The following is a 19,464-nucleotide window of genomic DNA, read 5'->3' as shown; positions in this document are numbered from 1 at the left end:
TCTTTCCCACCACCCCCACCTCTCCAATTCATAGGTCCCGTAGTAGCACCTCAGCCAAAAAAAGTCCGGTACCAGTGCTGCGTGTTAAAGGTGTGTGGAGTGCACCGGCCACCAGGGCAGCCAGTGTGACACGGAGCCAAAGCACTGCCAGTCCACCCCCTGTAAAGCACCTTAAGTTGGAAAGTGGCCGACGGGAGAGGGTGAAGACTCCTGCTGGCAAAACAGCTCACAAGGGTCCCAGGGGGAGTGCCGAATCAGCTGTGACTCCTCCCAAGGTGGTGAAGGGGCAGAAGAAGTCTCCAAAGTCTCGTAAGAGCAGCACGGCGGAGAAGGGCGCCATCCTCCCCGCCGGCCAGGAAGCCACCGCCAGCACTGTCGTCACTGGTCAGGAGACCACCGCGAGAGTCAGTGCCCTGGAGGGCAGCAGTAGTGTCACTGGTCCGGAGACCAGAGTCAGTGCCCTGGAGGGCAGCAGTATTGTCACTGGTCCGGAGACCAGCGCCAGAGTCAGTGCCCTGGAGGGCAGCAGTATCGTCACTGGTCCGGAGACCACCGACAGGGTCAGAGCCTTGGAGGGCACCAGTATCGTCACTGGTCAGGAGACCACTGCCAGAGTCAGTGCCCTTGAGGGCACCAGTATCGTTACTGGTCCGGAGACCACCGCCAGAGTCAGTGACCTGGAGGGCCCCGGCAGCCACAGCCCCGCTGGGCACTGAGGGACCGTAATGCCACACACCGCTGCACAGGTCAGAGACAGCAAAGGCAAGCACCGCTGAACAGGGCAAAGACCGCCATGGTGAAGACCGCTGAACAGGGCAAAGCACCGCTGAACAGGACAAAGACCGCCATGGCAAAGCACCGCTGAACAGGTCAGAGACAGCAAAGGCAAGCACCGCTGAACAGGGCAAAGACCGCCATGGTGAAGACCGCTGAACAGGGCAAAGCACCGCTGAACAGGCCAAAGACCGCCATGGCATAGCACCGCTGAACAGGACAAAGACCGCCATGGCAAAGCACTGCTGAACAGGTCAGAGACAGCAAAGGCAAGCACCGCTGAACAGGGCAAAGACCGCCATGGTGAAGACCGCTGAACAGGGCAAAGCACCGCTGAACAAGACAAAGACCGCCATGGCAAAGCACCGCTGAACAGGTCAGAGACAGTAAAGGCAAGCACCGCTGAACAGGGCAAAGACCGCCATGGCAAAGCACCGCTGAACAGGTCAGAGACAGCAAAGGCAAGCACCACTGAACAGGGCAAAGACCGCCATGGTGAAGACCGCTGAACAGGGCAAAGCACTGCTGAACAGGACAAAGACCGCCATGGCAAAGCACTGCTAAACAGGTCAGAGACAGCAAAGGCAAGCACCGCTGAACAGGGCAAAGGCGGCCATGGTGAAGACCGCTGAACAGAGCAAAGACCGCCAAATCAAGCATTGTTAGCCCATGTGGAGCTTGGACAGTGACGGAACTGAGACTGTCACGGGGAGCGTGATGCACTCTGGGCACCAGTCCCCCTCCAGAACCAGTGTATACCTGCATCCACTTGAGAGACTGTGGCTTTGCACTCCCCAGGATAAATCAGTGTGCAACCCACCCACTGGAAAGACTTGAGAGACTGTGGCTTTGCACTCCCCAGGAAGGTACAGTGGGCAACCCACCCACTGTATAGACTTGAGAGACTGTGGCTTTGCACTCCCCAGGATAAATCAGTGGGCAAACCACCCACTGGAGAGACTTGAGAGAATGTGGCTTTGCACTCCCCAGGATGGTACAGTGGGCAACCCACCCACTGTATAGACTTGAGAGACTGTGGCTTTGCACTCACCAGGATAAAGCAGTGGGCAAACCACCCACTGTAGAGACTTGAGGGGCTGTGGCTTTGCACTCCCCAGGATAAAGCAGTGGGCAAACCACCCACTGTAGAGACTTCAGAGACTGTGGCTTTGCACTCCCCAGGATAAAGCAGTGGGCAAACCACCCACTGGAGAGACTTGAGAGACTGTGGCTTTGCACTCCCCAGGATACATCAATGGGCATGGAGCCCCGTCGTAGATCTGGCGTGGTGCTGTAATCCGGCTGAGGTGCCCCCCCCCTTCCCTTCCCCCTGAGGTGCCTGTTGTATTTCTATCTGATGCCCCTGCAGTGTTCTCTCTGTTTGTGGACAGGTATCTAGTGGGGGCCTCGCCCATGCATTTTGGGCCCAGTGGTCCACGGACATTGATATGTGCATACCTGCAGTACTACTCGTGATGTATGATTTTCGAATGTTTATATATATCTGTATATATTTGGTTACTGTATTTTTATACATTACAATGTTTGAACTGATTTCCTTTTGTCTTTGCATTCTTCTGGGGGGGGTTGTGGGTTGTTACAGTGCTGTTTGGAAATGCATTGGTGTGTGTGTTGTAGTGGGTGAGGGTCGGGTTGGGGGTGTGGGTGTTGCGTGTGTGTCCGCCTGACTTTTGCCTCCCCTGTGTCATAGGTGCAGTACTCACCGTTGTCTTCGGCGCCTACATTGCTGGTGATCGTACAGGAGCAGGAAGACAAGCGCAGGGAGTATTTGTAGTTCGGGCTCCATGGTGGCCTCCTTCCTTGTGGAGTGTGTTAAGGTGAGCGTTTTCCCATTGCAAAAGCTGTTTCCGCCCTGTTTTTATCCACGGTGAATCTGCCCCGGAAAAGGTGGCGGATTGTGATACTGTGGGCGGTACATTGTCTTCTGCCTGTCTGTTGATGGTGACCGCCGCGCTGCTTGTCAGTACCGCCATGGCGGCCGGAGTGTTAAAGTGTCTGTCTATGTTGGCGGTTTCAGCCACGGTCATAATTCCCTTTTTTTGTCCGCCGGCCTGTTTGTGGTATTACTGCAGCGTTAACACCGTCTGCCAGGGTTGTAATGACCACCATAGTGGCGTTATAGTTAGGCTCACATTTTAAACATGCCAAACCATAGATATTCACCAGCTATAGTTGGAGCTATCTCAAGTAACTATAACTCGGCCCTAAGGTAACTTTCTACTTATGTGGAGCACTAGTAATTGCCAGTGCAGGGGAAGATGACCTAGCAGAGATCTGTTTTGGGTGGAAGAAAGGAAAGTAGTAATATCATATGTAGTTTCCATATGCTCCTGCAATGGTGCATTGTTTGCACATTTCTGTATCAAAAGAGGATCTGTGTACGAGTGACACCTCCTCACTATATAGGCCACCATCAGCAATAAATGTGTATAAGGTACTGATGGGGGGCAGGACTAGACAGATGGACTGTTTGCTAAGGGGGGATGCTGAAGGTCTGCATTCCAACTGCTGACCAATGACAGTATAAGAGGCATGTAGATAAACAGTTGATGGCTTGGCATAATAGAGCTTAGACAACCAATACAGATATTTTGGGTGGATGGCTGCACATTTTATAGATACTTAGAATATGGAGTAGACTAATAAGTTGGGGATATGCAATTAAATATGTTTTGTATAGTAATCATGATCATACTGTTATACTCATTATGTAAATAATTACTGTATAACTAAACCTTGTGCATGTGTATTGAATCAGGGTAGTAGGACGGGGCTCCATTTTAACCTTAACTTCAGATAAGAGTTATTCTGACAGGCTTGCCTAAAACCTAACACTCCTCATCAAGCAGAACATGCCTCACTAGAGAAGAGGTCAGAGATCCTTCACACATCTCCTTTTCTCCAAAAAGGCATACATTTCTTTTGAGGGCTAAAGGACCTACCCCAATGTAACCACCAATGCTACTGAGGTTGAAAACAATCACACTGGGAATGAACAGTGTGACATTGTAGGTTAACTAATAAATGTCAGAGGACCACAAGATGAGGACAGTGTGCTTTTGAAACACTTTCCTTATGTTTATTTTACATTGTTTGGCCATGACTGCTGGATCTTCTTTATTTGGATGTGGTTGTGAGTGTTGCTAAGCATTGATGCCTGACAGGCATATTGGCCTGTGTTCATTTGACAGTAGTATGGGAATTACTCTGCTCCTGTTGGGCATGAATGGGAATTACACAAGGAACTTTATCTTTGTGTTCTGTTCATTAGTTTTCCTGCATGCACTGTTTTGGCACATGTTCGGTCTTGTGTAAAAAGATCAAGCACAGCTAGATATGTTATCTTTAGATGCACCGTTCAGAGCACATCAAACTGATCCCAGATGAGGTGAGCCATGCTCCCAAATCGGCAGGGACGGGGAGCTGGAAGAAGGTTTGAAGGACCGAAGAACTTAAGCACAGTCATAGAGATATCTTAGGTAACTTACCATGGGTCCCAAGGTCTGGATAGCAGGAGCATCAGTCGTAGGAAAGTGGGTAAGCATAGGGCCTGCACTTATACTGATTTGACAACATATAGTGTCAAAGCAGTGTGAAGTGCAGCATGATTAAGTTAACAATCATTTCAGTGAGGTTGTACCAATTATAATCTATTTTAACTAAAAAGCAGAAATGCTACTTAGTTAATGCTTAATGTGAACAGTCACTTTTGGGGCATAGCTGTAGAAATAACAAGATTAAGAACGTGACAATTTGTAATCAGGATAAACTGAGCTTGCCCACTATTGCCTTTCTATAAAACATGGATGTCAGCACAGTAGTAATGTAGTGAATTCTATCTTGTTTTAATGGAAGGTAGGAGTTAGCTTAGCTTAGCCTTCTGGCTTGCAGACATGTGCCCCCATCACCCAGTGACTTTTACCCTTCTTACCTTGCTCTGTTTTAGTGCAATTGTTTCATTATATCTTTTCAAGATGGCTGCGTTGTTTTTAGTTAGGATGATGTTTTAGTTCCATGCTACCAGTGCCACTCAGCTAAGGCGTCACTATCAGGGCCAAAGATAGATAAGATGTAGGTATTCATATTAGGTACTTTCCCACTTTGTGCTTTCGAGGGAATTGTTTATGTCATCGTTATCAACTGGTTGGGAACAGACCTAAGTCAGGGGTCTGATCAGATCTGTGTAAATGCACCTTACACAGACAGACAGTCAGAGGGATTCCTACCAGATGCCATAGATGCTATCCATGGTGTACGTCACCTTGATGCTGACCCAGTCTTTGTGCCCCACGGAGTCAGATCTAGAGACCTGAGTCTAAGGAAACAAAGGTTGGGGAGCTGTTCTCGTGGACATGGTACTCGTAGATTAGGTTTAATACAACTAGCTCTCTTTAGGTTAGAGGTTTGGTTCATCATGCTTGGGTATTAGGGTCTATACCACACCTACTTTACATTTGATGTTATTGCAATGTGGTGGGGGTCCTTGTATTCATGACTTTTGTTTTTACCATTCTGTTCCTTGCATTATTCATTATCCTAATCATTGCAGCTTTGCAACTTATCATGGTTGCAGTCTTGTTAATGAAACCTATTGAAAACTCTACTGCATCTCCTTCATTGCCTGTATTTGATAGAGACATGTTGTTCATGTGAGAAAGGGGTAATCTCTGTTTAACCACGACACTCCCTGAGATGGCGCACTCTTGAGTCCATGCATAAAAGCTGCCACAAATCACCTTTTATTGTTTGGGTTTTGGTGAGGTACTGCTTGTGAGCGAGAGGGTTTGTGACAACATTTGCGACTTGTTGTAGGACTGGTATAGTCACCTACAAACATAAGTACTGACACCTTTAACCCCTTTGCTGCCAGGACTTTTCCCCCTCCTGTGCCAGGCCTTTTTTTTGCCTATTTGGAGCAGTTCGCGCTTAGGCCCTCATAACTTTTTGTCCACATAAGCTAACCAAGCCAAATTTGCGTCCTTTTTTTCCAACATCCTAGGGATTCTAGAGGTACCCAGACTTTGTGGGTTCCCCTGAAGGAGGCCAAGAAATTAGCCAAAATACAGTGAAAATTTCGTTTTTTTCAAAACAATTGGAAAAAGTGGCTGCAGAAGAAGGCTTGTGGGTTTTCCCCTGAAAATGGCATCAACAAAGGGTTTGCGGTGCTAAACTCAGCAGCTTCCCAGCTTTCAGGAACAGGCAGACTTGAATCAGAAAACCCAAGTTTTCAACACAATTTTGGCATTTTACTTGGACATACCCCATTTTTGAAATTTGTTGTGCTTTCGGCCTCCTTCCAGTCAGTGACAGAAATGGGCATAAAACCAATGCTGGATCCCAGAAACCTAAACATTTCTGAAAAGTAGACAAAATTATGAATACAGCAAGGGGTCATTTGTGTAGATCATACAAGGGTTTCCTACAGAAAATAACAACTGAAAAAGAAAAATATTGAAATTGAGGTGAAAAAAACATCAATTCTTCTCTATGTTTTACTCTGTAACTTTTCCCTGCAATGTCAAATTATCGAAAGCAATATACCGTTACGTCTGCTGGACTCCTCTGGTTGCGGGGATATATAGGGCTTGTAGGTTCATCAAGAACCCGAGGAACCCAGAGCCAATAAATGAGCTGCACCCTGCAGTGCGTTTTCATTCTATAACGGGTATACAGCAATTCATTTGCTGAAAAATAAAGAGTAGACAATTGCTATCAAGAAAACCTTTGTATTTCCAAAAAGGGCACAAGATAAGGTGTTGGGGAGCAGTGGTTATTTGCACATCTCCGAATTCCAGGGTGACCATACTAGCATGTGAATAACAGGGCATTTCTCAAATAGATGTCTTTTTTACACACTCTCCTATATTTGGAAGGAAAAAATATAGAGAAAGACAAGGGACAATAACACTTGTTTCGCTAATCTATGTTCCACCAAGTCTCCCAATAAAAATGATACCTCACTTGTGTGGGTAGGCCTAGCGCCCGCGACAGGAAACGCCCCAAAACGCAACGTGGACACATCCCATTTTTTTTAAAGAAAACTGAGGTGTCTTTTGCAAAGTGCCTACCTGTAGATTTTGGCCTCTAGCTCAGCCGCACCTAGGGAAACCTACCAAACCTGTGCATTTCTGAAAACTAGAGACCTAGGGGAATCCAAGGAGGGTGACTTGCGGGTCTCGGAACAGGTTCTGTTACCCAGAATCCTTTGCAAACCTCAAAATTTGGCTAAAAAAACACATGTTCCTCACATTTCTGTGGCAGAAAGTTCTGGAATCTGAGAGGAGCCACAAATTTCCTTCCACCCAGCGTTCCCCCAAGTCTCCTGATAAAAATGATACCTCACTTGTGTGGGTAGGACTAGCGCCCGCGACAGGAAACGCCCCAAAGCGCAACGTGGACACATCCAAATTTTTGAAAGAAAACAGAGGTGTTTTTTGCAAAGTGCCTACCTGTAGATTTTGGCCTCTAGCTCAGCCGGCAACTAGGGAAACCTACCAAACCTGTGCATTTCTGAAGACTAGAGACCTAGGGGAATCCAAGGAGGGGTGACTTGCGGGGCTCGGAACAGGTTCCGTTACCCAGAATCCTTTGCAAACCTCAAAATTTGGCTAAAAAAACACATGTTCCTCACATTTCTGTGGCAGAAAGTTCTGGAATCTGAGAGGAGCCACAAATTTCCTTCCACCCAGCGTTCCCCCAAGTCTCCCGATAAAAATGATACCTCACTTGTGTGGGTAGGCCTAGCGCCCGCGACAGGAAACGCCCCAAAGCGCAACGTGCACACATCCAAATTTTTGAAGGAAGACAGAGGTGTTTTTTGCAAAGTGCCTACCTGTAGATTTTGGCCTCTAGCTCAGCCGGCACCTAGGGAAACCTACCAAACCTGAGCATTTCTGAAAACTAGAGACCTAGGGAAATCCAAGGAGGGGTGACTTGCGGGGCTCGGACCAGGTTCTGCTACCCAGAATCCTTTGCAAACCTCAAAATCTGGCTAAAAAAACACATGTTCCTCACATTTCTGTGGCAGAAAGTTCTGGAATCTGAGAGGAGCCACAAATTTCCTTCCACCCAGCGTTCCCCCAAGTCTCCCGATAAAAATGATACCTCACTTGTGTGGGTAGGCCTAGCGCCCGCGACAGGAAACGCCCCAAAGCGCAACGTGGACACATCCAAATTTTTGAAAGAAAACAGAGGTGCTTTTTTCGAAGTGCCTACCTGTGTATTTTGGCCTGTAGCTCAGCCGGCACCTAGGGAAACCTACCGACCCTGTGCATTTTTGAAAACTAGAGACCTAGGGGAATCCAAGATGGGGTGACTTGCGGGGCTCGGACCAGGTTCTGTTACCCAGAATCCTTTGCAAACCTCAAACTTTGGCTAAAAAAACACATGTTCCTCACATTTCTGTGGCAGAAAGTTCTGGAATCTGAGAGTAGCCACAAATTTCCTTGCTCCCAGCGTTCCCCCAAGTCTCCCGATAAAAATGATACCTCACTTGTGTGGGTAGGCCTAGTGTCCGCGACAGGAAACGCCCCAAAGCGCAACGTGGACACATCCAAATTTTTGAAAGAAAACAGAGGTGTTTTTTGCGAAGTGCCTACCTGTAGATTTTGGCCTCTAGCTCAGCCGGCACCTAGGGAAACCTACTAAACCTGTGCATTTCTGAAAACTAGAGACCTAGGGGAATCCAAGGAGGGGAGGCTTGCGGGCCTCGGACCAGGTTCTGTTACCCAGAATCCTTTGCAAACCTCAAACTTTGGCTAAAAAAACACATGTTCCTCACATTTCTGTGGCAGAAAGTTCTGGAATCTGAGAGGAGCCACAAATTTCCTTCCACCCAGCGTTCCCCAAGACTCCCGATAAAAATGATACCTCACTTGTGTGGGTAGGCCTAGCGAACGCGACAGGAAACGCCCCAAAGCGCAACGTGGACACATCCACATTTTTGAAAGAAAACAGAGGTGTTTTTTGCGAAGTACCTACCTGTAGATTTTGGCCTCTAGCTCAGCCGGCAACTGGGGAAACCTACCAAACCTGTGCATTTCTGAAAACTAGAGACCTAGGGGAATCCAAGGAGGGTGACTTGCGGGTCTCGGAACAGGTTCTGTTACCCAGAATCCTTTGCAAACCTCAAAATTTGGCTAAAAAAACACATGTTCCTCACATTTCTGTGGCAGAAAGTTCTGGAATCTGAGAGGAGCCACAAATTTCCTTCCACCCAGCGTTCCCCCAAGTCTCCTGATAAAAATGATACCTCACTTGTGTGGGTAGGACTAGCGCCCGCGACAGGAAACGCCCCAAAGCGCAACGTGGACACATCCAAATTTTTGAAAGAAAACAGAGGTGTTTTTTGCGAAGTGCCTACCTGTAGATTTTGGCCTCTAGCTCAGCCGGCAACTAGGGAAACCTACCAAACCTGTGCATTTCTGAAGACTAGAGACCTAGGGGAATCCAAGGAGGGGTGACTTGTGGGGCTCGGAACAGGTTCTGTTTCCCAGAATCCTTTGCAAACCTCAAAATTTGGCTAAAAAAACACATGTTCCTCACATTTCTGTGGCAGAAAGTTCTGGAATCTGAGAGGAGCCACAAATTTCCTTCCACCCAGCGTGCCCCCAAGTCTCCCGATAAAAATGATACCTCACTTGTGTGGGTAGGCCTAGCGCCCGCGACAGGAAACGCCCCAAAGCGCAACGTGCAAACATCCACATTTTTGAAGGAAGACAGAGGTGTTTTTTGCGAAGTGCCTACCTGTAGATTTTGGCCTCTAGCTCAGCCGGCACCTAGGGAAACCTACCAAACCTGTGCATTTCTGAAAACTAGAGACCTAGGGAAATCCAAGGAGGGGTGACTTGCGGTGCTTGGACCAGGTTCAGCTACCCAGAATCCTTTGCAAACCTCAAAATCTGGCTAAAAAAACACATGTTCCTCACATTTCTGTGGCAGAAAGTTCTGGAATCTGAGAGGAGCCGCAAATTTCATTCCACCCAGCGTTCCCCCAAGTCTCCCGATAAAAATGATACCTCACTTGTGTGGGTAGGCCTAGCGCCCGCGACAGGAAACGCCCCAAAGCGCAACGTGGACACATCCAAATTTTTTAAAGAAAACAGAGGTGTTTTTTGCGAAGTGCTTACCTGTAGATTTTAGCCTCTAGCTCAGCCGGCACCTAGGGAAACCTACCAAACCTGTGCATTTCTGAAAACTAGAGACCTAGGGAAATCCAAGGAGGGGTGACTTGCGGGGCTCGGACCAGTTTCTGTTACCCAGAATCCTTTGCCAACCTCAAAATTTGGCTAAAAAAACCCATGTTCCTCACATTTCTGTGGCAGAAAGTTGTGGAATCTGAGGGGAGCCACAAATTTCCTTCCACCCAGCGTTCCCCCAAGTCTCCCGATAAAAATGATACCTCACTTGTGTGGGTAGGCCTAGCGCCCGCGACAGGAAACGCCCCAAAGCGCAACGTGGACACATCCAAATTTTTCAAAGAAAACAGAGGTGCTTTTTTCGAAGTGCCTACCTGTGTATTTTGGCCTGTAGCTCAGCCGGCACCTAGGGAAACCTACCAACCCTGTGCATTTTTGAAAACTAGAGACCTAGGGGAATCCAAGATGGGGTGACTTGCGGGGCTCGGACCAGGTTCTGTTACCCAGAATCCTTTGCAAACCTCAAACTTTGGCTAAAAAAACACATGTTCCTCACATTTCTGTGGCAGAAAGTTCTGGAATCTGAGAGGAGCCACAAATTTCCTTCCACCCAGCGTTCCCCCAAGTCTCCCGATAAAAATGATACCTCACTTGTGTGGGTAGGCCTAGTGTCCGCGACAGGAAATGCCCCAAAGCTCAACGTGGACACATCCAAATTTTTGAAAGAAAACAGAGGTGTTTTTTTCGAAGTGCTTACTTGGGGATTTTGGCCTGTAGATCAGCCGGCACCTAGGGAAACCTACCAAACCTGTGCATTTCTGAAAACTAGAGACCTAGGGAAATCCAAGGAGGGGTGACTTGCGGGGCTCGGACCAAGTTCTGTTACCCAGAATCCTATGCAAACCTCAAAATCTGGCTAAAAAAACACATGTTCCTCACATTTCTGTGGCAGAAAGTTCTGGAATCTGAGAGGAGTCACAAATTTCCTTCCACCCAGCGTCCCCCCAAGTCTCCCGATAAAAATGATACCTCACTTGTGTGGGTAGGCCTAGCGCAAGCGACAGGAAACGCCCCAAAGCGCAACGTAGACACATCCAAATTTTTGAAAGAAAACAGAGGTGTTTTTTTCGAAGTGCCTACCTGTGGATTTTGGCCTGTAGATCAGCCGGCACCTAGGGAAACCTACCAACCATGTGCATTTTTGAAAACTAGAGACCTAGGGGAATCCAAGATTGGGTGACTTGCGGGGCTCGGACCAGATTCTGTTACCCAGAATCCTTTGCAAACCTCAAAATCTGGCTAAAAAACACATGTTCCTCACATTTGTGTGGCAGAAAGTTCTGGAATCTGAGAGGAGCCACAAATTTCCGTCCACCCAGCGTTCCCCCAAGTCTCCTGATAAAAAGTGATACCTCACTTGTGTGGGTATGCCTAGTGCCCGCGACAGGAAACGCCCCAAAGCGCAACGTGGACACATCCACATTTTTGAAAGAAAACAGAGGTGTTTTTTGCGAAGTGCCTACCTGTAGATTTTGGCCTCTAGCTCAGCCGGCACCTAGGGAAACCTACCAAACCTGTGCATTTCTGAAAACTAGAGACCTAGGGGAATCCAAGGAGGGGTGACTTGCGGGGCTCGGACCAGGTTCTGTTACCCAGAATCCTTTGCAAACCTCAAAATTTGGCTAAAAAAACACATGTTCCTCACATTTCTGTGGCAGAAAGTTCTGGAATCTGAGAGGAGCCACAAATTTCCTTCCACCCAGCGTTCCCCCAAGTCTCCCGATAAAAATGATACCTCACTTGTGTGGGTAGGCCTAGCGCTCGCGACAGGAAACGCCCCAAAGCGCAACGTGGACACATCCAAATTTTTTAAAGAAAACAGAGGTGTTTTTTGCGAAGTGCCTACCTGTAGATTTTGGCCACTAGCTCAGCCGGCACCTAGGGAAACCTACCAAACCTGTGCATTTCTGAAAACTAGAGACCTAGGGGAATCCAAGATGGGGTGACTTGCGGGGCTCGGACCAGTTTCTGTTACCCAGAATCCTTTGCAAACCTCAAAATTTGGCTAAAAAACACATGTTCCTCACATTTGTGTGGCAGAAAGTTCTGGAATCTGAGAGGAGCCACAAATTTCCTTCCACCCAGCGTTCCCCCAAGTCTCCCGATAAAAGTGATACCTCACTTGTGTGGGTAGGCCTAGTGCCCGCGACAGGAAACGCCCCAAAGCGCAATGTGGACCCATCCACATTTTTGAAAGAAAACAGAGGTGTTTTTTGCGAAGTGCCTACCTGTAGATTTTGGCCTCTAGCTCAGCCGGCACCTAGGGAAACCTACCAAACCTGTGCATTTCTGAAAACTAGAGACCTAGGGGAATCCAAGGAGGGGTGACTTGCGGGCCTCGGACCAGGTTCTGTTACCCAGAATCCTTTGCAAACCTCAAAATTTGGCTAAAAAAACACATGTTCCTCACATTTCTGTGGCAGAAAGTTCTGGAATCTGAGAGGAGCCACAAATTTCCTTACACCCAGCGTTCCCCCAAGTCTCCCAATAAAAATGATACCTCACTTGTGTGGGTAGGCCTAGCGCCCGCGACAGGAAACGCCCCAAAGCGCAACGTGGACACATCCAAAATTTTGAAAGAAAACAGAGGTGTTTTTTGCGAAGTGCCTACCTGTAGATTTTGGCCTCTAGCTCAGCCGGCACCTAGGGAAACCTACCAAACCTGTGCATTTCTGAAAACTAGAGACCTAGGGAAATCCAAGGAGGGGTGACTTGCGGGGCTCGGACCAAGTTCTGTTACCCAGAATCCTTTGCAAACCTCAAAATTTGGCTAAAAAAACACATGTTCCTCACATTTCTGTGGCAGAAAGTTCTGGAATCTGAGAGGAGCCACAAATTTCCTTCCACCCAGCGTTCCCCCAAGTCTCCCGATAAAAAATGATACCTCACTTGTGTGGGTAGGCCTAGCGCTCGCGACAGGAAACGCCCCAAAGCGCAACGTGGACACATCCAAATTTTTTAAAGAAAACAGAGGTGTTTTTTGCGAAGTGCCTACCTGTAGATTTTGGCCTCTAGCTCAGCCGGCACCTAGGGAAACCTACCAAACCTGTGCATTTCTGAAAACTAGAGACCTAGGGAAATCCAAGGAGGGGTGACTTGCGGGGCTCGGACCAGTTTCTGTTACCCAGAATCCTTTGCCAACCTCAAAATTTGGCTAAAAAAACCCATGTTCCTCACATTTCTGTGGCAGAAAGTTCTGGAATCTGAGGGGAGCCACAAATTTCCTTCCACCCAGCGTTCCCCCAAGTCTCCCGATAAAAATGATACCTCACTTGTGTGGGTAGGCCTAGCGCCCGCGACAGGAAACGCCCCAAAGCGCAACGTGGACACATCCAAATTTTTCAAAGAAAACAGAGGTGCTTTTTTCGAAGTGCCTACCTGTGTATTTTGGCCTGTAGCTCAGCCGGCACCTAGGGAAACCTACCAACCCTGTGCATTTTTGAAAACTAGAGACCTAGGGGAATCCAAGATGGGGTGACTTGCGGGGCTCGGACCAGGTTCTGTTACCCAGAATCCTTTGCAAACCTCAAACTTTGGCTAAAAAAACACATGTTCCTCACATTTCTGTGGCAGAAAGTTCTGGAATCTGAGAGGAGCCACAAATTTCCTTCCACCCAGCGTTCCCCCAAGTCTCCCGATAAAAATGATACCTCACTTGTGTGGGTAGGCCTAGTGTCCGCGACAGGAAATGCCCCAAAGCTCAACGTGGACACATCCAAATTTTTGAAAGAAAACAGAGGTGTTTTTTTCGAAGTGCTTACTTGGGGATTTTGGCCTGTAGATCAGCCGGCACCTAGGGAAACCTACCAAACCTGTGCATTTCTGAAAACTAGAGACCTAGGGAAATCCAAGGAGGGGTGACTTGCGGGGCTCGGACCAAGTTCTGTTACCCAGAATCCTATGCAAACCTCAAAATCTGGCTAAAAAAACACATGTTCCTCACATTTCTGTGGCAGAAAGTTCTGGAATCTGAGAGGAGTCACAAATTTCCTTCCACCCAGCGTCCCCCCAAGTCTCCCGATAAAAATGATACCTCACTTGTGTGGGTAGGCCTAGCGCAAGCGACAGGAAACGCCCCAAAGCGCAACGTAGACACATCCAAATTTTTGAAAGAAAACAGAGGTGTTTTTTTCGAAGTGCCTACCTGTGGATTTTGGCCTGTAGATCAGCCGGCACCTAGGGAAACCTACCAACCATGTGCATTTTTGAAAACTAGAGACCTAGGGGAATCCAAGATTGGGTGACTTGCGGGGCTCGGACCAGATTCTGTTACCCAGAATCCTTTGCAAACCTCAAAATCTGGCTAAAAAACACATGTTCCTCACATTTGTGTGGCAGAAAGTTCTGGAATCTGAGAGGAGCCACAAATTTCCGTCCACCCAGCGTTCCCCCAAGTCTCCCGATAAAAAGTGATACCTCACTTGTGTGGGTATGCCTAGTGCCCGCGACAGGAAACGCCCCAAAGCGCAATGTGGACCCATCCACATTTTTGAAAGAAAACAGAGGTGTTTTTTGCGAAGTGCCTACCTGTAGATTTTGGCCTCTAGCTCAGCCGGCACCTAGGGAAACCTACCAAACCTGTGCATTTCTGAAAACTAGAGACCTAGGGGAATCCAAGGAGGGGTGACTTGCGGGGCTCGGACCAGGTTCTGTTACCCAGAATCCTTTGCAAACCTCAAAATTTGGCTAAAAAAACACATGTTCCTCACATTTCTGTGGCAGAAAGTTCTGGAATCTGAGAGGAGCCACAAATTTCCTTCCACCCAGCGTTCCCCCAAGTCTCCCGATAAAAATGATACCTCACTTGTGTGGGTAGGCCTAGCGCTCGCGACAGGAAACGCCCCAAAGCGCAACGTGGACACATCCAAATTTTTTAAAGAAAACAGAGGTGTTTTTTGCGAAGTGCCTACCTGTAGATTTTGGCCACTAGCTCAGCCGGCACCTAGGGAAACCTACCAAACCTGTGCATTTCTGAAAACTAGAGACCTAGGGGAATCCAAGATGGGGTGACTTGCGGGGCTCGGACCAGTTTCTGTTACCCAGAATCCTTTGCAAACCTCAAAATTTGGCTAAAAAACACATGTTCCTCACATTTGTGTGGCAGAAAGTTCTGGAATCTGAGAGGAGCCACAAATTTCCTTCCACCCAGCGTTCCCCCAAGTCTCCCGATAAAAGTGATACCTCACTTGTGTGGGTAGGCCTAGTGCCCGCGACAGGAAACGCCCCAAAGCGCAATGTGGACCCATCCACATTTTTGAAAGAAAACAGAGGTGTTTTTTGCGAAGTGCCTACCTGTAGATTTTGGCCTCTAGCTCAGCCGGCACCTAGGGAAACCTACCAAACCTGTGCATTTCTGAAAACTAGAGACCTAGGGGAATCCAAGGAGGGGTGACTTGCGGGCCTCGGACCAGGTTCTGTTACCCAGAATCCTTTGCAAACCTCAAAATTTGGCTAAAAAAACACATGTTCCTCACATTTCTGTGGCAGAAAGTTCTGGAATCTGAGAGGAGCCACAAATTTCCTTACACCCAGCGTTCCCCCAAGTCTCCCAATAAAAATGATACCTCACTTGTGTGGGTAGGCCTAGCGCCCGCGACAGGAAACGCCCCAAAGCGCAACGTGGACACATCCAAAATTTTGAAAGAAAACAGAGGTGTTTTTTGCGAAGTGCCTACCTGTAGATTTTGGCCTCTAGCTCAGCCGGCACCTAGGGAAACCTACCAAACCTGTGCATTTCTGAAAACTAGAGACCTAGGGAAATCCAAGGAGGGGTGACTTGCGGGGCTCGGACCAAGTTCTGTTACCCAGAATCCTTTGCAAACCTCAAAATTTGGCTAAAAAAACACATGTTCCTCACATTTCTGTGGCAGAAAGTTCTGGAATCTGAGAGGAGCCACAAATTTCCTTCCACCCAGCGTTCCCCCAAGTCTCCCGATAAAAATGATACCTCACTTGTGTGGGTAGGCCTAGCGCTCGCGACAGGAAACGCCCCAAAGCGCAACGTGGACACATCCAAATTTTTTAAAGAAAACAGAGGTGTTTTTTGCGAAGTGCCTACCTGTAGATTTTGGCCTCTAGCTCAGCCGGCACCTAGGGAAACCTACCAAACCTGTGCATTTCTGAAAACTAGAGACCTAGGGAAATCCAAGGAGGGGTGACTTGCGGGGCTCGGACCAGTTTCTGTTACCCAGAATCCTTTGCCAACCTCAAAATTTGGCTAAAAAAACCCATGTTCCTCACATTTCTGTGGCAGAAAGTTCTGGAATCTGAGGGGAGCCACAAATTTCCTTCCACCCAGCGTTCCCCCAAGTCTCCCGATAAAAATGATACCTCACTTGTGTGGGTAGGCCTAGCGCCCGCGACAGGAAACGCCCCAAAGCGCAACGTGGACACATCCAAATTTTTCAAAGAAAACAGAGGTGCTTTTTTCGAAGTGCCTACCTGTGTATTTTGGCCTGTAGCTCAGCCGGCACCTAGGGAAACCTACCAACCCTGTGCATTTTTGAAAACTAGAGACCTAGGGGAATCCAAGATGGGGTGACTTGCGGGGCTCGGACCAGGTTCTGTTACCCAGAATCCTTTGCAAACCTCAAACTTTGGCTAAAAAAACACATGTTCCTCACATTTCTGTGGCAGAAAGTTCTGGAATCTGAGAGGAGCCACAAATTTCCTTCCACCCAGCGTTCCCCCAAGTCTCCCGATAAAAATGATACCTCACTTGTGTGGGTAGGCCTAGTGTCCGCGACAGGAAATGCCCCAAAGCTCAACGTGGACACATCCAAATTTTTGAAAGAAAACAGAGGTGTTTTTTTCGAAGTGCTTACTTGGGGATTTTGGCCTGTAGATCAGCCGGCACCTAGGGAAACCTACCAAACCTGTGCATTTCTGAAAACTAGAGACCTAGGGAAATCCAAGGAGGGGTGACTTGCGGGGCTCGGACCAAGTTCTGTTACCCAGAATCCTATGCAAACCTCAAAATCTGGCTAAAAAAACACATGTTCCTCACATTTCTGTGGCAGAAAGTTCTGGAATCTGAGAGGAGTCACAAATTTCCTTCCACCCAGCGTCCCCCCAAGTCTCCCGATAAAAATGATACCTCACTTGTGTGGGTAGGCCTAGCGCAAGCGACAGGAAACGCCCCAAAGCGCAACGTAGACACATCCAAATTTTTGAAAGAAAACAGAGGTGTTTTTTTCGAAGTGCCTACCTGTGGATTTTGGCCTGTAGATCAGCCGGCACCTAGGGAAACCTACCAACCATGTGCATTTTTGAAAACTAGAGACCTAGGGGAATCCAAGATTGGGTGACTTGCGGGGCTCGGACCAGATTCTGTTACCCAGAATCCTTTGCAAACCTCAAAATCTGGCTAAAAAACACATGTTCCTCACATTTGTGTGGCAGAAAGTTCTGGAATCTGAGAGGAGCCACAAATTTCCGTCCACCCAGCGTTCCCCCAAGTCTCCCGATAAAAAGTGATACCTCACTTGTGTGGGTATGCCTAGTGCCCGCGACAGGAAACGCCCCAAAGCGCAACGTGGACACATCCACATTTTTGAAAGAAAACAGAGGTGTTTTTTGCGAAGTGCCTACCTGTAGATTTTGGCCTCTAGCTCAGCCGGCACCTAGGGAAACCTACCAAACCTGTGCATTTCTGAAAACTAGAGACCTAGGGGAATCCAAGGAGGGGTGACTTGCGGGGCTCGGACCAGGTTCTGTTACCCAGAATCCTTTGCAAACCTCAAAATTTGGCTAAAAAAACACATGTTCCTCACATTTCTGTGGCAGAAAGTTCTGGAATCTGAGAGGAGCCACAAATTTCCTTCCACCCAGCGTTCCCCCAAGTCTCCCGATAAAAATGATACCTCACTTGTGTGGGTAGGCCTAGCGCTCGCGACAGGAAACGCCCCAAAGCGCAACGTGGACACATCCAAATTTTTTAAAGAAAACAGAGGTGTTTTTTGCGAAGTGCCTACCTGTAGATTTTGGCCACTAGCTCAGCCGGCACCTAGGGAAACCTACCAAACCTGTGCATTTCTGAAAACTAGAGACCTAGGGGAATCCAAGATGGGGTGACTTGCGGGGCTCGGACCAGTTTCTGTTACCCAGAATCCTTTGCAAACCTCAAAATTTGGCTAAAAAACACATGTTCCTCACATTTGTGTGGCAGAAAGTTCTGGAATCTGAGAGGAGCCACAAATTTCCTTCCACCCAGCGTTCCCCCAAGTCTCCCGATAAAAGTGATACCTCACTTGTGTGGGTAGGCCTAGTGCCCGCGACAGGAAACGCCCCAAAGCGCAATGTGGACCCATCCACATTTTTGAAAGAAAACAGAGGTGTTTTTTGCGAAGTGCCTACCTGTAGATTTTGGCCTCTAGCTCAGCCGGCACCTAGGGAAACCTACCAAACCTGTGCATTTCTGAAAACTAGAGACCTAGGGGAATCCAAGGAGGGGTGACTTGCGGGCCTCGGACCAGGTTCTGTTACCCAGAATCCTTTGCAAACCTCAAAATTTGGCTAAAAAAACACATGTTCCTCACATTTCTGTGGCAGAAAGTTCTGGAATCTGAGAGGAGCCACAAATTTCCTTACACCCAGCGTTCCCCCAAGTCTCCCGATAAAAATGATACCTCACTTGTGTGGGTAGGCCTAGCGCCCGCGACAGGAAACGCCCCAAAGCGCAACGTGGACACATCCAAAATTTTGAAAGAAAACAGAGGTGTTTTTTGCGAAGTGCCTACCTGTAGATTTTGGCCTCTAGCTCAGCCGGCACCTAGGGAAACCTACCAAACCTGTGCATTTCTGAAAACTAGAGACCTAGGGAAATCCAAGGAGGGGTGACTTGCGGGGCTCGGACCAAGTTCTGTTACCCAGAATCCTTTGCAAACCTCAAAATTTGGCTAAAAAAACACATGTTCCTCACATTTCTGTGGCAGAAAGTTCTGGAATCTGAGAGGAGCCACAAATTTCCTTCCACCCAGCGTTCCCCCAAGTCTCCCGATAAAAATGATACCTCACTTGTGTGGGTAGGCCTAGCGCTCGCGACAGGAAACGCCCCAAAGCGCAACGTGGACACATCCAAATTTTTTAAAGAAAACAGAGGTGTTTTTTGCGAAGTGCCTACCTGTAGATTTTGGCCTCTAGCTCAGCCGGCACCTAGGGAAACCTACCAAACCTGTGCATTTCTGAAAACTAGAGACCTAGGGGAATCCAAGATGGGGTGACTTGCGGGGCTCGGACCAGTTTCTGTTACCCAGAATCCTTTGCAAACCTCAAAATTTGGCTAAAAAACACATGTTCCTCACATTTGTGTGGCAGAAAGTTCTGGAATCTGAGAGGAGCCACAAATTTCCTTCCACCCAGCGTTCCCCCAAGTCTCCCGATAAAAGTGATACCTCACTTGTGTGGGTAGGCCTAGTGCCCGCGACAGGAAACGCCCCAAAGCGCAACGTGGACCCATCCACATTTTTGAAAG

This window comes from Pleurodeles waltl, chromosome 1_1 (genome assembly GCF_031143425.1).
Source record: "Pleurodeles waltl isolate 20211129_DDA chromosome 1_1, aPleWal1.hap1.20221129, whole genome shotgun sequence".
NCBI classification, from domain to species: Eukaryota; Metazoa; Chordata; class Amphibia; order Caudata; family Salamandridae; genus Pleurodeles; species Pleurodeles waltl.
Note: the sequence above shows the minus strand (reverse complement) of the source record.